The 20,592-nt window shown below is 37.2% G+C and overlaps 1 pseudogene; it reads right to left on the reverse strand.

Annotated features, from left to right (window-relative positions):
* Positions 1-1,678: 1,678 nt before the first annotated feature.
* The window catches only part of LOC103009840 (hyaluronan synthase 2-like), a 32,964-nt pseudogene continuing 14,050 nt past the window's right edge, over positions 1,679-20,592 (reverse strand).

Below are 20,592 nucleotides of genomic sequence, written 5' to 3' on the forward strand. Positions count from 1 at the left end.
GTCAGACATGATATAGCAGCATTGTCTAAACTATGTACTGCAGGGTAATAGTGTTAATCCAGATATTAACCAACATCCTTGTGGAAAGGATACCATAGCTATCAAAGTGTAAATATTTCTGTATAAAAAGGGCCTGTCTTGCTGATTCATAAAGCTCATCAGCAGGCTGAAGGTTTGTGAGAATTTCTTCAGTGAAGAAACTTGATATCCTCAGTGTTTCCTAAACACGCCTAAGGATAACACCCTTTTATTTCATGGAAGATCTCTCATCATCTCAGGGCACTGGAAAAGCAAGCACTTACTCCATTAAGAGTTTTCCTTCTAAGCACGGAGCCTGGTATATAGTAAACTCCTAATAAATATTTGTAGAAAATCAAATAAGTACATGAATGAGTGAAATCCTATAAAGTGAGGATATTTATTTATATGCTCACACTTGTGCTGTCAATAACTTTTTTCTGATAGAAACACATTTAACATCACCTAACCCATGTTTATTGAGTTCCTGCTAGCTAAGTGGCTCTATGCTAGGAGTTGAGAACTGCAGAATTTAGAACAACAATATCACATGAGGACGAAAGATAGTAAGTATATGGTGCTACAGAATATAGGTGGCAGGGGTGCAGGGAAGATTTCAGGAGAAGGCGGTATCTGAGTTGAGTCATAAACAACAAATGAGAGTTAGCCATGGAAAGAGGTGACTCCACAAATATATCTGATGTGCATGTATAGGAAAGTCCTCACGTGTGCCGTATTTAAGCAACTATTAATTATATATTAATACACATATATATTTTGTGTTTTGAAGACAAAACTTATTATCAGAAATGCTTTTTTTCAATAGCAGGACTAGCTTTATATTCTAGAAAAACAGGTAACATACGAACAAGTGTCAAAAATACTTATCCAAGTTGTATCAAGGAAAACATGAAGCACAAACCAAAATAGGAAATGCAACATTTAACATTTAATTATTAAGTTAAGAATATGATTTTTGTCTGCGTTTGTGAATCCTCATTATAGGAATTCTAGTGAATTGTCATGTCACCTTTCTCATGACTAAAAAAGAGCCTCCTACCATAAATGTTCCTTTCCTTAAACTGATGAAACTCCACCATCTCTATCTCTCTTTCTGCCATAAGTTATAACTCTATCTGGGGATAAAGGGATTCTTTATAAATGAAAAGATTGGAGCTTGATTTTTTTTTAATAGAAATCAGACTCTGGCTCTTTCTTAAGCTGTACTGGGAGTTTCATTCCCTCACCCGTTTATTCAGTCCACAAGATTTTATTGAGTTCCTACCACATGACAAGCTATCCTAAGCTCAGAGGATGGGATATTTATACAACCTCACACAGTTCCTTCTTCCATTGAGTTTATCCTATAATAAGAGAGACAGATATCAAGCAAGGAATCATAGAGGTGGAAATTAAAAATAAGCACGATGACTTTCAATAGGAGAATATACTAGAGAAACAATCATGGAAGGAGTGCCTGAGAAAATAATGACTAAAGTGAGGCTAAAGGATAGGTTGAGTTAATTTGGGAAATTCCCTAGCGGTCCAGCAGTTAGGACTCCGTGCGACCACTGCAGGAGGCCTGGATTGGACCCTGGTTGGGGAATTAGGATCCCACAAGCCTCATGGCCAAAAACAAACAAACAAAAAAAAGAGTTAATTAAACAAAAGTAATAGTGGGAAGGAAGTTTGATTGGGAAGAAGTTTTGGAAATGCCCGCAGAAGGGTAGGAGCATGGCTTGATGGAGAAACTCAAAGAATTCCTTGAAGGCAGGCATAATCTCTTATTTTTGAAATCCCAGCAAAGCCTGGCACATAATCACACTCAAAATCTGTTTGTGGAATGAATGTCTTAACTTGGTAGACAATGACAAGGTAACTCTCTTTCTTGTGACAGAGGTATCAGCTCACTGCCCAAATCTAAAAGAAAGTTCAGACTTCATATCACAAAGCTTTTTCTGTAAGCAAAGTATGAAAAATGCCACAGATTTTCCTTAAAGAAAATTCATTACTTGAGTCCATCCTTTCTTCCTTCTTCTTTCATGCATTCATCTGCTTATTCACCAAATTGTATTGAATACCTAACTCTACTGGTCACCATGAAGGATTCAAAAATGATGAAAATGTAGCGTCAGCTTCAAAAACTTTTAGTGTACCAGGATATTATCATGTGCACTGATATTCATAACATAATACAGAAGAAAAAAACCAGAGCTGCAAGGCAGAGATAGAATGAAGTATTATGAGAGTGAAGAGGAGCGAGAGATAACTTTAAGTTGAGATATTTGGGGAAGAAAATGGTAGTAGAATTATACCTTGAATGAAGGATATAGAAGAATTTTTACAAGTAGATATGGGGAGTGGGAGGGGAAAAGCCATTTCAGGTTGAGAACAAAATGGGTAGAGAAAAAGGGTAAAGTGTGTGCAAGAGGAAGCAAAAAAAAAAAAATCTAGTTTGTGTTTTTAACATAGTTCTGCACAGTACCAGCTACAAGGCAAGGTGGGCCATGTCAAAAGTCAAACTGGAAAATTGAAGCTCTGGATTAGCCAGGTTAAGTGTACCTGGTGCAACAATTTTTATGCGCCAGTTCTTGACATTAAACCTTGATATAAATTCTACGTAGTAAACATATTTATGTAGGCCAAGAGCAGGAGAGATGAAAAAATTATGTGTGTAATTCAGAAAAAAACTCCTCCCTAGAAAGTAAAAGAGGACAATTAAAGCTGAATCTGCCAATTTTTGATCTACATTCTTTATATTTATTATAATTTAGCCAACTCAACCATGTAAACCTCATACTAACATGTAAAGTGAACTGGAAAGCTGAAAAAAAAGGCAGGAAAAATATGTTCAATTCATAGACAGGATTAGGTAAATTCAGATCACAGAACAAAATGATGTACTGAATTGTATTTATCCAAATTATACAAATGAATTTTTTTCACTTTCCAGGTTACCTAACTTGGGAAAACACTGCCAGAATCCCCCCAAATTATTCCTTTTTGATATTAATATGTCATCCAGTGCTGGATGCCTAGTGTTTTCTTTCAATGACTAGCATTCCTTCTTTTTAATCTTATGAAAAAATTGTACTTTTCTACTCCCTGGACTTGCTTCTCAATGATTTCTTTTTTGTACACAAAAGTATGTATTCTACTCCTGAAGCGTGACAGGCTTTTTGGCCTTTTCTAGAAGAAATGAAAAAAAGTTAAAATATTGAAAATTTAAGCAGTTTTTCAAAGAAATAAACTACAAATTTTTAAAAGGTACAGAGAGAGAAAACATTTTATTCTTTCTATAATGAGCAGCATCAATCAAGCTCCACATTCTGGGTAGGAATTTTAAGTATGATTTTTATTCATAATGTATTTTATTTTTTAAAAAGGAAGCACAGGTGTATTTTGAGGGAGAGGTAAAATATAGAAAATGCAAAATTTGTTTTAACAATTGGTATACAATATTTTGAAACAGTGTAATTATTTAAAAATACAGCATATGGGGGCTTCCCTGGTGGCGCAGTGGTTGAGACTCTGCCTGCCAATGCAGGGGACACGGGTTCGAGCCCTGGTCTGGGAAGATCCCACATGCCGCGGAGCAACTGGGCCCGTGAGCCACAATTACTGAGCCTGCACATCTGGAGCCTGTGCTCCACAACAAGAGAGGCCGCGATAGTGAGAGGCCCGCGCACCGTGATGAAGAGTGGCCCCCGCTTGCCACAACTGGAGAAAGCCCTCGCACAGAAACGAAGACCCAACACAGCCATAAAATAAAAAATAAAAAAATTAATTAATTAAAAAAAAAAATACAGCATAGCCAACAGCCTGTAAAGTTTCTTTTGGCATTTCATTTGGTAAAGTTAAGTAGAAAGTCTTTCTTAAATAAAAACTAGCTGTCAACACAGTCCATAAGTTAGATTGTATATGTTTTTTGTTTTTTTTGTTTTAATTTTATATTGGAGCGTAGTTGATTGACAATGTTGTGTCAGCTTCTGGTGTACAGCAAAGTGATTCAATTATACATACACATGTATCTATTCTTTTTCAAATTCTTTTCCTATTTAGGTTATTACAGAATATTGAGTAGCATTTCCTGTGCTATATATACAGTAGGTCCTTGTTGGTTATCTATTTTATTTTATTTTATTTTTAATATTGCTACTTTTTTAAAAATTTTATTTTATTTATTTTATTTTTTGTTGCATTGGGTATTTGTTGCTGAGCGCAGGCTTTAATTGCAGCAAGTGGGGGCCACGCTTCGTGGCGATGCGTGGTCTTCTCATTGTGGTAGCTTCTCTTGTTGTGAAGCACGGGCTCTAGGCATGCGGGCTTCAGTAGTTGTGGCACGCAGGCTCAGTAGTTGTGGCTCGCGGGCTCTAGAGCACAGGCTCAGTACTCGTGGCACACGGGCTTAGTTGCCCCACGGTATGTGGGATCTTCCGGGACCAGGGATTGAACCCATGTCCCCTGCATTGGCAGGCGGATTCTTAACCACTGTGCCTCCAGGGAAAGTCCATCTACTTTAAATGTAAGGGTTGTATATGTTGAAAGAACTTTTCCTCGAGTTTCCAAAATCCTTTTCTTCCATGATAACCCACATAAAGCATGGCTAGTGAGGTATACAGGGCAGAACACTGTTAGACGGATGTGCTGTAGGGATAATTGCATAACCAGAATTCTTTTGACTTTTACAGAAATAACAGGGTAAATCTGAGCTTCCTCTTGTTGAGGAGGCATAATAATTTGGCAGAATCAAAATAAACCCATAGAAATGTCTTTGTAAAAGTCCCAGCAGCAGTGATATGTCTCCTTTGTTGCCATAATCTGATGCCACAATTCTGTACAATCAGCACAGCTCCTAGAGGAAGAAGGTTTTGTGTATGTCTGCAAACCTCAATGCAAGATTATATATCAAGCATCATGTCGTACTGTTGTTTCTTCTTCCTCCTGCCACATTTTTTGATGAAAACCACATACAGTGTCAAAACCACTACCCAACAGCATACATAGATGGATGATGAAATAGTTAGAACTTTCTTTTTGGATTCTGAGAATGGCTTTTTAGATTCCTCATAAATGGTGAAAATCAAGCCACCCAGAAGGATTACAGACCAAACCAATACTGGAATGAGTCCCATGAAATTAACAACAATGCTTTTCCTTCCAGATGTGCCCCATCAGGTTTGTTTATGGTTAAAATTGCAAACATCTTAGCAGGAGGTAAACTTGACATGTATAACACTGAGTAGAAGGACATGAAGAGCATGGCAATATTTCCTCTAAGGCAGGTAGCAAAGGATGATTTTATGAGAGCTACTAACTTGACGGTTAACAAGAAGAGACGGATGTTCCAAACGTTACCCCTGTAGAAGAACTGGATTACTGTGGCAATGAGAAAGAAAGGGAAGAACCCAGTGATGACTGCTTCATAGGTCATCCACAAGTGATGTTTATGAAACCACATGGCATTGTACAGCCACTCTCGGAAGTAGGACTTGCTCCAACGGGTCTGCTGGTTTAACCATCTGAGATATTCTATAGGTGTTTCGGTAAGGCACTTGGATCGAGCTGTGTATTTTGTTGCATAGCCAGACTCAGCACCCGGTTCGTTAGATGCCTGTCATCTCCAAAAGTACATTGTCTGCCCAGAAATGTCTGATTGTACCAGTCTTCCACAAATTCATGCAGTAAGGAGTTTCTGTACATTCCCAGAGGTCCACCAATGCACTGGACACATCCAAAATAAGACCGACAGACCTTTTCTATGTTAAAAGCCATCTAGTATCTTACACTGTTGAGGAAGGAGATCCAGAAATCATACTTGTTTAAAATCTGCAAGAAAAATAAAAGTAACTAAAAATAATTAAATAAAGGTAAAACTCAGCTAAAAATTCCAAAAAAAATCTGCACCATCTTGAGGTCGTTACCTAGTGTTTTGTTATTTTATTTGCCTATTTTGGCTTTCTTCCTATTTTTGACATGGTCATATTTTATTTTCTCTGATTCTGTATTACTGGATTGATTTGATAAGTGGAGTGCATGTATTGGGACTCATTGATAATAAATATTTTTTTCTACTTCATCATCCTCTGTAATTTTTTGCTATGATTTTTGTTCCTGTTCTTGTTGTTATGTTATAATATTGAGGGTTTTTTTAGGCTTAATTCTCAGCTCCTAAGTTCTCTCCCACTCTTTCTTACTATCTAATATTTGAAAAATTTTAAGTCCTATTCTCTCCCACTCTGGTTAATTTCCAACTCATGCAATTCTGCTAATTTTCCTTCTCCTTCCTCCTTACTGTTTTGCAATGCCAATGATAAAAAGATTTGCTCTGGCTTCTACCCAAAACTTGAATCCTGAAATAAGGCTCTATACAAAGGCTGTTGAAAATTACAGTTTTTTCTTGGCAATATTTCATAATTATCTCCTCTGTCTCAACTTTGTTCAGTTTTCATCTGAATTTTGCATGCTTCCTTTTTATCACCAGGCTACTTCTGTGTCCATCTAGTGTGTTTTCTTTCCCTTCAGTATTACCATGCATATACATATGGGTTATACAGCAATGCAATGCAATTTAAAACTTTAAATTTAAAGTTATATTTCCATATGCTTCTCATCTTTTGCTAAAAGCTAATTGCGCTTTTGCAAAGGAGTCATTTTAAACCTCACATATTTTCACATATTTGTTTTCCCGTCCCATACATTTCAATATTAATACTGATAACAATTAATAACAATATTAATATTTGTTTCACTAATTGTTTCCACACTGATAGCAAATAATAGGAAATAAATAATTGGAAAACCATAGGTTTTAAATACATAGGTATGAGATGTAGAATCCATTCCCTGCCATCCTTCCATTTTTTAACCCTTGTATTAAATGAGTTCCAACATCATTTTATCAGAACATTAAGTTACGGCTCAAGAAGAGATGGTGGAAACCATACACACTTACATTATATTTCAGATGACTTATCAGCCACCACATACATGGGTTATGACCCAGGATTAAGCAAAGAAATCATAAATTATTTTAATTTAAACAAGAGAAGACACAGTAAAGTGTGTTCGAGGCACGTTCTAATGTGTCTCCAGCACCAAAAACAATACGTGGCACAAAGCTCGGTGTGTAGTAAACATATGTTCAAGGAGTCAACGAGTGAGGGTGCTACTAAAAGTGACGCATGCAAAAAGTGAAGCCATATGCACCTGGACATCTCCTCTGACACCTCCAATGCTGGGGTCTTCTTCTAAGACTTTTACCATCTCCGCAGTTGAGGCAGGGTCAAGCATGGTGTCTGAATCACAAACCTGCAAAGAAGAAAGTAAAAAGTCAATTAAAGAATAGAAGACAATAAGTGTGCTCAATATAGTCAAAATTGGACATATATATGATATCTTCAGCCTTATTGTCGCAAGGCCCCAATAAGCAAGTGTCACAGGGATGACAGAGTTTGTTATATCGTGGCAAATACAAAAAAACTTGTTTTTCAGCAAACTCAATATTTAAATTCATGACATTGCTTTATAGAACAGCTGAAATGATGGGTTAGGTACGGCTCGGAAGGTGACCAGCTTTTCCTGGTTTGCCATGGTTGCTCCCAGTTTTGGCAATGAAAGTCTCATGTCTTAGGAAGCATCCTAGGTTTCCAGGACCTGGAAAATATCTTGGGTTGGTCACTCGAGATGTCTTTTTTTTAATTGCTCTAAATAAGGCTATTAGGCAACTTGTCCCACAGGTCTGAAAGATATCGAAAACTTCTATGACAGTATTGAAAGGGAGGCAGGTTTAACAGTGATTTTTCTCCAGTTTTAACATGGTGAATAGAAGACAGGAAGGCAATTCTCTTAAAATTGGTTGTATAATTCTAAAGCAAGATGTCCATATGACCTTGACTTAGCAAATGACACTCTGTCAGAAAGGAAACTTGCATGACCTTCAGATCATTTTTTATCCTAGAGTATTAAGTATTCATCTAGCCCTTTGTACATAAAAGTAGCTGTAAATAACTTAAGCAGTTGTAGAAATTCTAATTGTTGTTCTTAAAAACAATCTTGATATGGGTCAAAGAACACAATTTTGAAACCAAGAAAATTATTGGGGTTTTTCTATGTCATGAACCCCTAACAGACATTTCTGTTTGCACTTTTGTAGACGTTAGAATCTAGTCCTGTTAATCGTATTGGAGGTTTTGTTACATAGCTGTAAACTGGATTAAGTCCAGAATTCTTCTAGTTTCCTCAAATATATGGCTAAGACTCTCAAACGAATGTTGCCAACTTTTTCCCACTCATCTGCTTTGGAATCACTAAGAACAAAGACTGCCCTTGAATATCTCTGGAGGGACTATACCAGGTCTTCCTCACTACTCAGATGGCAGCCAAACTTCAAGAACTTGAACCTTAGGTCTACATCTCCCCGTAAAGAAAGGCTCCTTCAGACTCTAGGAACTTCACACTAGCTTGAAACCTCAAAATCAAATTGATGAGGAAGAGAAGTAGCTGACATCAACATAATTTTCTTCTGCCAGAAGAAAGATGCCAGATCAAAACTTCATAGTTTAACCAAATGTGAAACACTCTTTTTCTCTTCCTTTCTTTTCAATACTCTGGCATTAGCTTGGAAGGATAATGCAGTCAGTCACCCATCTCCCAAGACATTGCTAAGGGGGATAACCTTAACACTTCTGGGGAAATTGAAACTCAGTTACCCAAGATCAGTGAGCAAAACACTTGGCTTAAAAAGATGACTCCTTTGATGAGGTCTTTTCTTGGACTTATTTGGGTTTTTTTTTTTTTATGGCTGTGTTGGGTCTTCGCCTCCGTGCGAGGGCTTTCTCCAGCTGCGGCAAGCGGGGACCACTCTTCATCGTGGTGCGCAGGCCTCTCACCATCGCGGCCTCTCCCTGCGGAGCACAGGCTCCAGACGCGCAGGCTCAGCAATTGTGGCTCACGGGCCCAGCCGCTCCGCGGCATGTGGGATCTTCCCAGACCAGGGCTCGAACCTGTGTCCCCTGCATTGGCAGGCAGACTCTCAACCACTGTGCCACCAGGGAAGCCCGACTTATTTGGTTTTGATTGGTTTGGGTCTTGAGGACCATGGCTCTAAAGTGCTCTTCAGACATTGGGAATTATCCTGCTTATAATAGTCACCGCACTCTCCCTGGTGTGTTGTATTCTCTCAAAAGCTTTAAATACATGTTCACAGTCACTAAGTGCCAAGCAAATGTTCCTAAAAATATCTCCTAATTTTTTTAAAGAACAATTCCTTAAATTTTGATCACATTTCTGTTAAGGTGAGAGTCTGATCTAAATGTGGAAATTGTTAAGAAGAAACAACAGGCCCAAAATGGAGTCAGTTGTGCTTGGCCCCATGTCAGCAAACCAAGACTTAATATTGAACCTAATTATAATTTAAGCCTCTGCAAGGAATGTGACTTTCAAGCAGTCAATATGGAATTACCTGGTCAGCACTAGTGAGGAAATCTGCCTGATAGAACCCCTAGCTTCTCCCAAAAGAAGGTAACCTTGCCTGAAACAATCCACTTTTTGCTAGAAACTTCCTTTTTCCAGTCCTTTCTGCCAGAAAACAAAACAAAACAAAACAAAACAAAAACAAAAAAACCAAAACCCTTCCATTATGTACAGCTTCTCAGACCTCCTATCTGCTAAGATGGGATGCTGCCTGACTCATGAATCATTAAATAAAGCCAATTATTGGACCTTCAAATTTACTCAGTTGAATTGTGTTTTGTTCTTTAATATTATTCTTTTCTGGGAATGTAGCAAGGCCATGGTAGATATAAATTGATCAGAGCTAACAAATAATGGACCAGTTTCACATCCCCATCCAAACAATAAATTGACATGGTTGGCAGATATGGGGGTATTATCTGTAATTCCCATTTTTTTGCCAACAAGTCTGGCAGTCCTAGATGGAATTTAATCAAGACTTAGCCTAATTATTTATATCACAGGCAATTATTTTTACAGTTTTTTCAATACTTTATAAAAATAGTAGGGATTTGATATACCAGTTTTGAAAAAAAAAAAAAAAACTAAGAAAATAATTTGTAGAAGCATAAACTCTCACAGTTGAAGGAGAATTTATACATATGTAGCATGACCCGCTCACATAATAAGTTAAGGAATCCCAGCATTTTAAAAACTGCGTCTGTGTCAGTTTTACTAATTGGTGTTTTTTTCTAAAAAGATTATATATGAATAAAAATGTTGGTGAAAACAGCAATTTAAATGCATTATTGGAACATATGACTTAAGGAGTATATAGGGTATCCGGTTATAAAAAGTGAACTCATCACCTCTCTAGATTTAACTAATTATAGCAATTTTAGGGTTAACTTCTGAATTTTTAATTTTATATTGCTTATTTAGAAGCATAATAAATATATTATCTAAATAAAACCCATTTATTGTTTTCTTGGCCTTCTATATTGGCCCAGCATGGTCTCACTTTTCTAGGGGAAAAAATTTAGACAAAAACTAGGCATAAGTTTTTCATTGTAGAAAATAAGATTTTTCTAATACTTCAGTTTATACTCAAGGGTCCCAAGCCTCAGAAACCTAAACAAATTCCTACAATAGCGATGTTTTGCCTCTCTCTTGCCTTGTCTGTCACTGTTTTGTATACAGCTATAAGCCTGGCAGGCCAGTAACTAGGGTAGTAGAAAGTGAAGGCATAATTTCAAATCCACTTTTCAACCTCTCAGCATCCAGAGTTTATGGCCACACCCACCTCTATTGACTCAAGCTGGGAAAGGTAAAACCAGAAAGCTAAAATAAGACTAAAAACAACAGGAAGGGGGCAACCAAGGATTAATGTTCAAATAACTCCGCCTGCTTGTGAGATAAGCAAGCCAAGGGAACTGCCTCTCTGAAATGACTAAACTTGAACCAAACTTCTGAGGTTCTGCATATTTAAATTGGTCCTGCCCCTCCCAGTTTCCAACAGCAAAGTGCCAGAAGTTCTCTGAGAGAGATTGTTCACATGGTGAGTTTAACTGTCAGAAGGGAATGCTCTCAGAAATCTCCTGGGAGGGGTTTGTTATAGTGGGATCAAAGAGTTTTCTAAAGAAGTTCAATTTCTGGATGTTCTTTAGTGACAGAATGCCAACTAGAAAACCACCGTCTACGACAGTCTGTGAAAGCATGTATGTTCATGGATATAACAGTGTTAATTTGTTTGTGTGTAAAGGGTATAACTCTAGCCCTTCTTAAAATCAGTCTAGTAGAAACAGGATTTCTAGCTGTCTCCTCACCAATTAATGAGAAGTGTGCAATTTCACGAATGTAGGCTGTTTAGCTCTGGGCTAGAAACTGTGGGAGAAATACACCAGTTCACAAGGAGCTTAACCTCACACTGGGAAAAACCACAGGACTGATTTGCACACAGGAAACAATTGGAGAACAAATCAAAATGTCTTTCTGTCCACACTGAATGTATCACTGTAATTTGTTGAAACTACATGATCACCAGTCGTAAGATTTCTCACTAGGAGATATGGAAATGAGGCAAAGTCACCAAATTTTGACTAAAATGAGTGGAAAATGTCAAGACAAGAAGACATTTTTGGGAGGAACCAGCCACCTCAGTCTTAACCACAGAATCATCAGCTAAATTGCTTAAGACCATGGCTCCCACTCCTTCACTGTTCTAGCCAAGAGACAGTGACGCCCCTTTCTCCGAATCTAAAACAGGAGTTGGCAAACTAAGGTCTACGGACAAGTCTGCCTTCGCACCAATTTCTATATGGCCTGGGGGTTAAAAATAGCGTTTACCTTTTTAAATAGCTGAAAAAAATTGAAAAAGAATTTTTTGTGACACATGGAAATTACATGAAATTCAAATTTCAGTGGCCATAAATAAAGTTTTATTGGAACTCAGTCATGCACATTCAGTTTCATATTATCTATGGCTGCTTTCACACTAAAACAGCAAAGTTGAATAGCTACAACACAGACCATATAGCCTGCAAAGCTTAATGATTTCTATCAGGCCTTTTACAAGCAAGTATGCCAACCCTGAGCCTAAAAGAATTGGTTGGGGGGCCAGGGGGTGGGTCTCTTTCATAAAAAAACAAAGAACAAACTAAAAGAACAAGTTGAGATAAAGCATGTTCTAAGTCCCAATTTAACTCTACTAGAGGTTTTTAGGATTGCCTCTATCTCCTATTCTTATAATAGGCCAAGATTTGACTATTATAGCAAATCAAGAGGCCACAATGAAATCTTGAGTTCTGTACCTTACTACTTTTATGACCTTGAACAAACTGTTACCATCATCATGATACCACAGTGACACACTGTATGTAAAAGTACTTGGTAAATTACAAAGGCTCACAGAAAAGTCATATATGCCATTAGTATAGGGTAATAATCTTTCATTGTTTATACTTGCTGAGTAAACCCACTCATTACCATGAACAGTGACTCAGTAAAGAGAATCACTGAAAGGAACATGAGCATGGATTACATATCAAGAATATCTTATCACAATGAACAAGTTCAAATGTATCCAAAACATCTATAGCAGTTAGATATATAAATTGCTATAATTCTGTTAAATAAGCTGTTAGACTGTAAGTCCATTCCAGTTTATCTCACTGATCTTAAAGTTAATCTACCTCACAACAATTTAAATAAAAATATCCTGTAGAAATATTGTTATTTATTCTACCATATGTTTTTCAGCTTCTAAGACCCAAGTCTAAAATGCTGAGTATCCATGTTTCACCTTTTTTTAAACATATTTCCTTTCAGATTGACTGGTGGATTCTCCACCTCTGCCTGCCCCGAACTACTTCAAAGGGCACTGAGAGCTACGCAGCAAGAGGAAACCTTAAGTATTCTGGCTGCCTTCTATGAGGAAACAGGTTGAAAATAAATCAAGACCCTTTCTGTTGCTACTGCCTTCATCCTTTGCCTGCTTGTAAACCTCAATCCTTTCTTCATCTTGACCCTTCATCTTAACCTGAACCCAGCGAGACTATTTCTTTCTACCACATTTGAAATTACTCTTGATTGTGACCCCACTACCTAGCTTCCCTGCCACCACTTAACCACAAAATAAATGGAAAGTCCTCCTTGCTCTTCCTTCCCCTGGGACATTTCTCTAGTGAAAAGGGGTCAGCCAGAACAACAACAAGAAAAATTCACAAATAGTTATTTACCAGCAAACCCAATATGGTTCCAGCCCCCTGAAGTCCTAAGAGTACCAGCCCAAAGTAAACACATTACTGAAAGGAAAAGAAAGCACTATGCAAATCCTTGGAATCAGACAGATCTGAGTCCCAATCCACCATCGACCAGTTATATTCATTTGGACTAGCTTCCTAACCTTAGACTCCTTACCTCACCTTTCTAAGTCTCCATCTCTCGGGTGAAAAATATGGATAATTATATCCACATCACAGGTTTATTGTGATGGAGAATTAGGTAATGTATGTATAGCGCTTAAAAGGGCTAGCTCATAGTAAATGCTCAATAAAAGGAAGGCATATATACTAAGAAGTGATAAATCAAAACCAGAGGCACAAACTAAGGACACTAATCCAATGAGGAAAGGAGTTCTTATCATCACTGTAAATAAAATATGACACAGAGAGCAAAAACTAATGCCTGATCCAATGTCCAACAAACATAAACATGTCAGTGTACCTGAGAAGGCAATGGAAGAATCCTTAGATTGGGCCATCTACTAAGGCAAGAATTATATTAGAGAGCAGTTTACAGCTGATTATGATTCATTTATAGCATGAATTATATCCTTGGAGTACAATGTATGAAAGTTCCTGTAGTAAAGGCTGGACCCATGGAAACTTACAAAAGTATTTGTTGCATATTGAGTCAGCATCTCTTCATTGACTTTGACCCTGCTGAATGTGATACTACTTAAAATAGAAACATAATCTTTCGTTTTGGAAGTACATAAATATATATGACACAGTTTTATCTGTTTAATATAGGCCCTAAGAACTGCATTGTTTGATGAAAAAGAGTACATATGACTGGTAATTTGTGTGGGACCATATGCATGCAGAAGATGGGGGAAACCAAAGAACTGGGACAAAAAATAACCTTCACGAAAATAGAATATTGCACACAGTTGACCAAAAGCTCAATCAAAATTCACAGCGCATGGTCATTAATTATATTAAACAGACTTCTAGGACTTTATCAATATTACATGATATTTTCATTAAAAAAATCTTTTTCTATTTATTTGCATTCTGGATAAATAGAATTTACATGTAAGCATGCAGCTAAATTTACCAGCTTCAGATTAAGCAGCAAATACATAATGGCAATGATGGGAGTGACAAATACAAAATCATAAAATCTAAGAATTTTAGAGCTAAAAAGCCCATTTGAAATTAATGAGTAAAATAATTTCAGAAAAAAAAATGTCCTCACAGGAAAAGAAAAAATAATCTTTCTTTTGGGAGAGAGATGGGGAATGGGGAGGACAATCCTCTCTTAGAGTATTTGGTTTATGGTATAAGATCTCAAATCTAGCCAATGGAAAGCCTCTACTTCTGGACACCTAAACCATTTGGCATTTCTTTATTACTCTTCTTGAAAGAGATTAGGAAGATATATTCCTTCTTTGGTAGAATGAATTACCCAAATTGTTATAAAATAATTCTTGTCTCTGGTCAACCTAGAATATCTTCAAAACATTGAATTTTTTAAAAAAGGAATCATTTGGTTATTCTCCTTTCCTTTTTAGGAAGGCTTAAACATAGTGAAGTTTATAGAAGGTGTAAAACAAAGGTGACAAGCCAGCTGGAAAAGTGAGAAACCAAATGTTGTCACCTCTAAGTCTTAAGCAATGAAACACCCTTATTCCAAATGTTTGGAATTCTTATTCTAAAAAAGGGAATCAGGAAATCCTATAATGGTGGCCCTTAAACACCAATCTAAACAACTAAGTTGAATCTAGATTCAGATTTTCCCTTTCCTAGTTCAATGTGCTCTTAATCTTATCCTATAAAATGAAGAATACAAAGAAACATAGTATATAACATTCTCAACATCGGCCCTCAGAATATTTAAGTTACTCTTAGACTTCCTATATAGAACAGGAACCAATCAAATATTATATACATTCAATTCTCATTATTCACAGTAGCTATGTTCTACCAAGTTTCTATGAACAATGAGTTAGCAAATATCAAAATTTTCTTCCAGCAGAAATATAGTGTTAGAGTCCTCCAAGCCTCCGATCACAATATTTTTGTCTAGTGATTAATGTCTAAACTTTTTTTATTTGTGTTTCTGTTTTAAAACACACACACACACACACACACACACACACACACACACACATGATTCATTAACAGTGAACTCATGTCCAACTATAACTACACTATAACTCATGCCTGAGTAAAGCTCATCTAACAAACCTATTTTCTCCATAAGGCAATTATAGTCTTCGTGTGTTACGAACCCTGGATAGCACTTTGCCGCTGCAGTTGGGGACCATTTTAAACAAAAACATGGTATTAAATAAACTAAAGGTGTTACTCGTTTACTGTCTAAAAGCTGAGACAAGAAGGCAAGCATAATCTTGTTTGACTTTAGCAGGGAACGTGCACATCGGGCAAATCAAATCTTTTGCCACTCTGCACGTGTCTGCAAATGACTACAAAAGCACTGCAACTGTTGATTTTGGGGTAGCGAATACAATTTAGTGAGTAGGTTAATTTACAAATACAGAATTCATAAATAATGTGGGTCAACTCTACTATTATGAATGATTCAGTCTTACTTTTCTCCTGCTCAATGAATCTTGGATACCTAGGATGCTACCCGATTAAGTTAATAATAAAGTTGTCTCCTATATACTTTCTTTTTAAAAAATATTCGTATTTACAATAAGTCCCCTACCTATGAACGAGTTCTGTTCCAAGAGCGTGTTCAATAAGTCCAATTTGTTCGTTAATTCCAACAAAGTTAGCCTAGGTACCCAACCAACACAATCGGCTATGTAGTACTTTACTGTAGTAGGTTTATAATACTTTTCACACAAATAATACATAAAAAACAAACAATCACAAAAAATAAAGAAAACATTTTTAATCTTACAGTACAGTACCTTGAAAAGTACAGCAGTACCAGCTACATCACTGCTGCTTTTACACTTGCTTCTGGACATCCTGGGGTTGAAATAAAGATACTGTTCTACTGTACTCTATACCGTACTGTACAGTAAAGTACACAAAAGCACAACCACTTGTAGAGGATGCACACACATGACAAGGTACGCCAGACACATGAACTAACTTATGTGATTGGACATGTGAACACATGTTTGCATCTTTGAAAGTTTGCAACTTGAAGGTTCGTATTTGGGGGACTTACTGTATTAATACAGTTGTCTCCTATATACTTTCCTTTTAGAAAATGTTCATATTTACAGTATTGTATATTTTCCACCTGGGAAATCCCTAATGCACACTTCATGAGATAATTTTTCTCTTTCATCACACAGACTGATAGCCATTTACATTGTAAAATCCATGTTCAGTGACAGGAGATATGTTAAAGCAATTAAATAATCTAGATGTCACAGGATACTTAAAGTCTTCTGATATTGTAGATTAAAAAATGATGCAAAAAGGCAAGTATAACATAATTTAAAATTTCTTCTTTTAAAGAGTTTTTTTGGTGTGGACCATTTTTAAAGTCTTTATTGAATTTGTTACAATACTGCTTCTGTTTTATTTTTTGGTTCTTTGGCCACAAGGTGTGTGGGATCTTAGGGATCACCGACCAGGGATCGAACCCACACCCCCTGCATTGGAAGGTGAAGTCTTAACCACTGGACTGCCAAGGAAGTCCCTCAAATTTTTTTTTTAAAAAGAAGGGGACTGTTTTACCTTCCGGTTGTTGTTTCATCTATATTTTTATTTTTTCTAACATACCTGTTAGTTTTCTAATCTTATTTTATTTTTTACTCTTTGTTATTGTTCTGCTCCTTTTTTTCTTTTTTTTTTTCTTTTTTTTTTTTGCCACCCTGTGCGGCTTGTGCGATCTTGGTTCATGAGCCAGGGGTCGGGCCTGAGCTTCTGCAGTGGGAGCTCCGAGTCCAAACCACTGGACTAACAGAGAACCTCAGACCCCAGGAAATATTCATCGGAGTGAGGTCTCCCAGAGGTCCTCATCTCGGCACCAAGACCCAGCTCTACCCAACAGCTTACAAACTCCAGTGCTGAAAGCTTCAGGCCAAACAACTAGTAAGACAGGAACACAATCCCACCCATCAAAAAAAAAGAAGCAACAACAAAAGTCACAGATGAAGGAGCAAGGTAAAAACCTATAAGACCTAATAAATGAAGAGGAAATAGTACCATGTGTAAAATAGGTAGCTAGTGGGAATCTGCTGTATAGCACAGGGAGTTCAGCTTTGCTCTCTGTGACGACCTAGATGGGTGGGAGGGGGGTGGGGGAGGGAGGCCCAAGAGGGAGGGGATATAGGTATACATATAGCTGATTCACTTCATTGTACAGCAGAAACTAACTCAGCATTGTAAAGCAATTATATATCAATTAAAAAATAAATTTTAAAAATTAAATTAAATTTAAAAAAAAGAAGGGGAAAGAAGAGAGATATATGCTGGAAAGTGTTATATTTGACAATCTATGTTTGAGTCAAGTATTCGCTGCAGATGATTTTAATTTTGCTTATTGTGATTTGCTACATTTTTAAAAAACACACTGCCCTAATCATGTGTTATTTTGGCAAATAAAAAAGCTAACATAAATACTAATTTGAAAAGATAAGAAAGACTTTTGCCCTACCTTGAGCCATATGTAGACAGATCAGAATCTGTCCTTCCTTGAAAAAAAAAAAAGTTTCTCCAGAAAATACTTTGATTCAAAATTAAGAAAATCTTCCTCATTCTCCTCTTTATTTCTCATTCTCCACATCTTTGTTTTGTCATTTTGTTATTTTTCTTCTTCTGTTTTTCTATCTTCTCTGTCTCTGAAAGGAGCCACTAGCATCATAGATGAATTCTCTACCACATTGCATTTATCCTAGAATAAATCTTCCCTCAGTATTCCAGGTCAGTATTAATTATTTGAGGGGCTATAAAACTGAGACAGTAGTCAGTAGAGAAGACTGGAAATGACAGCTGAGAGAGATAGAGGAAGAGGTGATAATTGATAAAGATGGGTCTGGAATAGACCAGAGGATGCCTACCCAGAGAGCCCAGGAGAGTAGATGGAAGGGTACCTTTGAAACTGTAAGCAGGAGAGAGTAAAGAAGATCTTGACAGCCTTCAGAACACGTATTTTTGATATTCTGTTTCATAGGAGGCAAGATCACAGGTAGTCAAGCAGGGAAGAGTTTGGGTAAGGCCTTGGCAGAGTGGTGAAAATATGAAATAATAGACATGAGAACAATAAGCAAAACATTTACTCAAGATCAAATCAAATGAAAAGAGTGCTGACCAGTGCTGAGGATCCAGCTGCAACTGGAAACCAATCATTCTGGCCATCTCTCTGCACAGCTAAACAGTGTTCTCTAGCCAGGTTAGCAAGTATGAGCAGATGGTCAGTTTCTTCCCCTTGCCCCCATTCTCTCTTGTGCATTAGCACCTGAACTTTGCTTCCTTCCATCCCTAACCAACTTGAACTCCACATTCAATCACTTGTAATGCTCAGGAGCCAATAACCTCAACTCCTCCCCCTTTGTCTTTCTGTGGCTTCTGCTCTGCAACTCTTGGACCTTGGGTCAGTCAGAATGGAAGATGAGAGTGTATTTTTTAATTCAGTATTTATTGAAGTATAGTTGATTTACAATGTTGTGTTGATTTCAGGTGTACAGCAAAGTAAATCTGTTATATATATATTTAAATTTTAGAAATTTCCACTGCTATAGGACGAGGATGGTTAAGTATCTGGGAATTTGATGAAGGATGACCGAATGGAATTTACTGGTCTCAGAACGCCAAAAGATATTTTTACCCTGTTTAGATGGTTGGAATGGGCTGAGAGTCTACAAAGGTTTCAGGGCCCAGTTAACAGTTGCTTCTAGGGTCAGTCTATCTGGAGGCTTCACCCTGAAGGAAGGAAATTTCTCAAGCCTGGTTAGGTCTGTAGCAGGAAGCCTATTCTAACATTTCATATTTTATATTATTTTTTCCTGGACGGGTACAATGTCAAATTGTCAAGAATACAAGCAAAATTCAAAACAAAAAAGATGGGGGATGTAGATTTGGGAAGAGCAGGTTTAAAAAAAAAAAAAAAGGAAACCCCACACAATGACTTCTTGATTAGAAATAACAAATGTAACGATGGTTTTAACTAGAATTAAAGGGAAAATATCAAAATAGATGTTCTCTCCTTTTAGGTTTCATTCTTCAAATCCTCTGCAAGTTTCCAAGTCATCCCTTCCTTTAAATATTTCATTTTATTTTCTCATCTGGGCCTGAAGTTGCAAAAGGCAAATATGTAAAAATGTCCTGAGTTAATTACAACTACCTAAATTGTGATAGTTCTAGAAATTAGAAGAACTTGGGAGTGAAACTCTATCAACTCCCTAGAAGGGAGATTAATATGCAGATGGTATCAACTTAAGAAATGCTTCAAAACTCTCCAGAGATTAACCAAATTCACTCTGTGGTGGGCATTGACATGTACTATAGTTTTGAAGTAAGGACTAGATGATCATATAAGAAAATAACAATAGTATTGTCAGCAAACTTTTTAATAATATTAACAATACCATTATTAACAACTTTTGTTAAGCCCCTTTGGATACATGATTTGAAATAATTATCTCAAACCCTTTATGAGATTAGTTTCTTGTATCCAGATAACCGAGGTTTGGGAGGTGGTCTTGCTCAAGGTCAACCACCTACTAACAACTGTGATTAGAATCTCAGTCAATTGACTTTAAAGCCAGAGTCCATTTTTATCCCATTACACAAAGAGACCCACTGGGCATCACTTCATGCCCATAAAGATCCCTAAAAAATATGATGGGTCCTCTGAAAACTAGAATTTTACTGTCAACAGAGGGCTAAGTGTGTTCAGTGGATTTTGTAAGCCAGAGACATTTCTCCCTTCTTGATACTATTATGACCAAAATCTAATAAAGTATCTGCAGAAAATTACAACTAGAAAACTTACAGGAGAGATTGGTTCAAGATGGTGGAGTAGAAGGATGTGTGCTCACTCCCTCTTGCAAGAGCACCAGAATCACAACTAACTGCTGAACAACCATCGACAGGAAGATGCTGGAACGCACCAAAAAAGATACACCATATCCAAAGACAAAGGAGAAGCTGCAGTGAGATGGTAGGAGGGGTGCAATCACAATAAAGTCAAATCCCATAACTGCTGGGTGGGTGACCCACAAACTGGAGAACACTTATACCACAGAAGTCCACCCACTGGAGTAAAGGTTCTGAGCCTGACATCAGGCTTCCCAACCTGGGAGTCTGGCAACAGGAGGAGGAATTCCCAGAGAATAAGACTTTGAAGGCTAGCAGGATTTGATTTCAAGACTTCGACAGGACTGGGGGAAACAGAGACTCCACTCTT

This window comes from Balaenoptera acutorostrata, chromosome 17 (assembly GCF_949987535.1).
Source record: "Balaenoptera acutorostrata chromosome 17, mBalAcu1.1, whole genome shotgun sequence".
NCBI lineage: Eukaryota > Metazoa > Chordata > Mammalia > Artiodactyla > Balaenopteridae > Balaenoptera > Balaenoptera acutorostrata.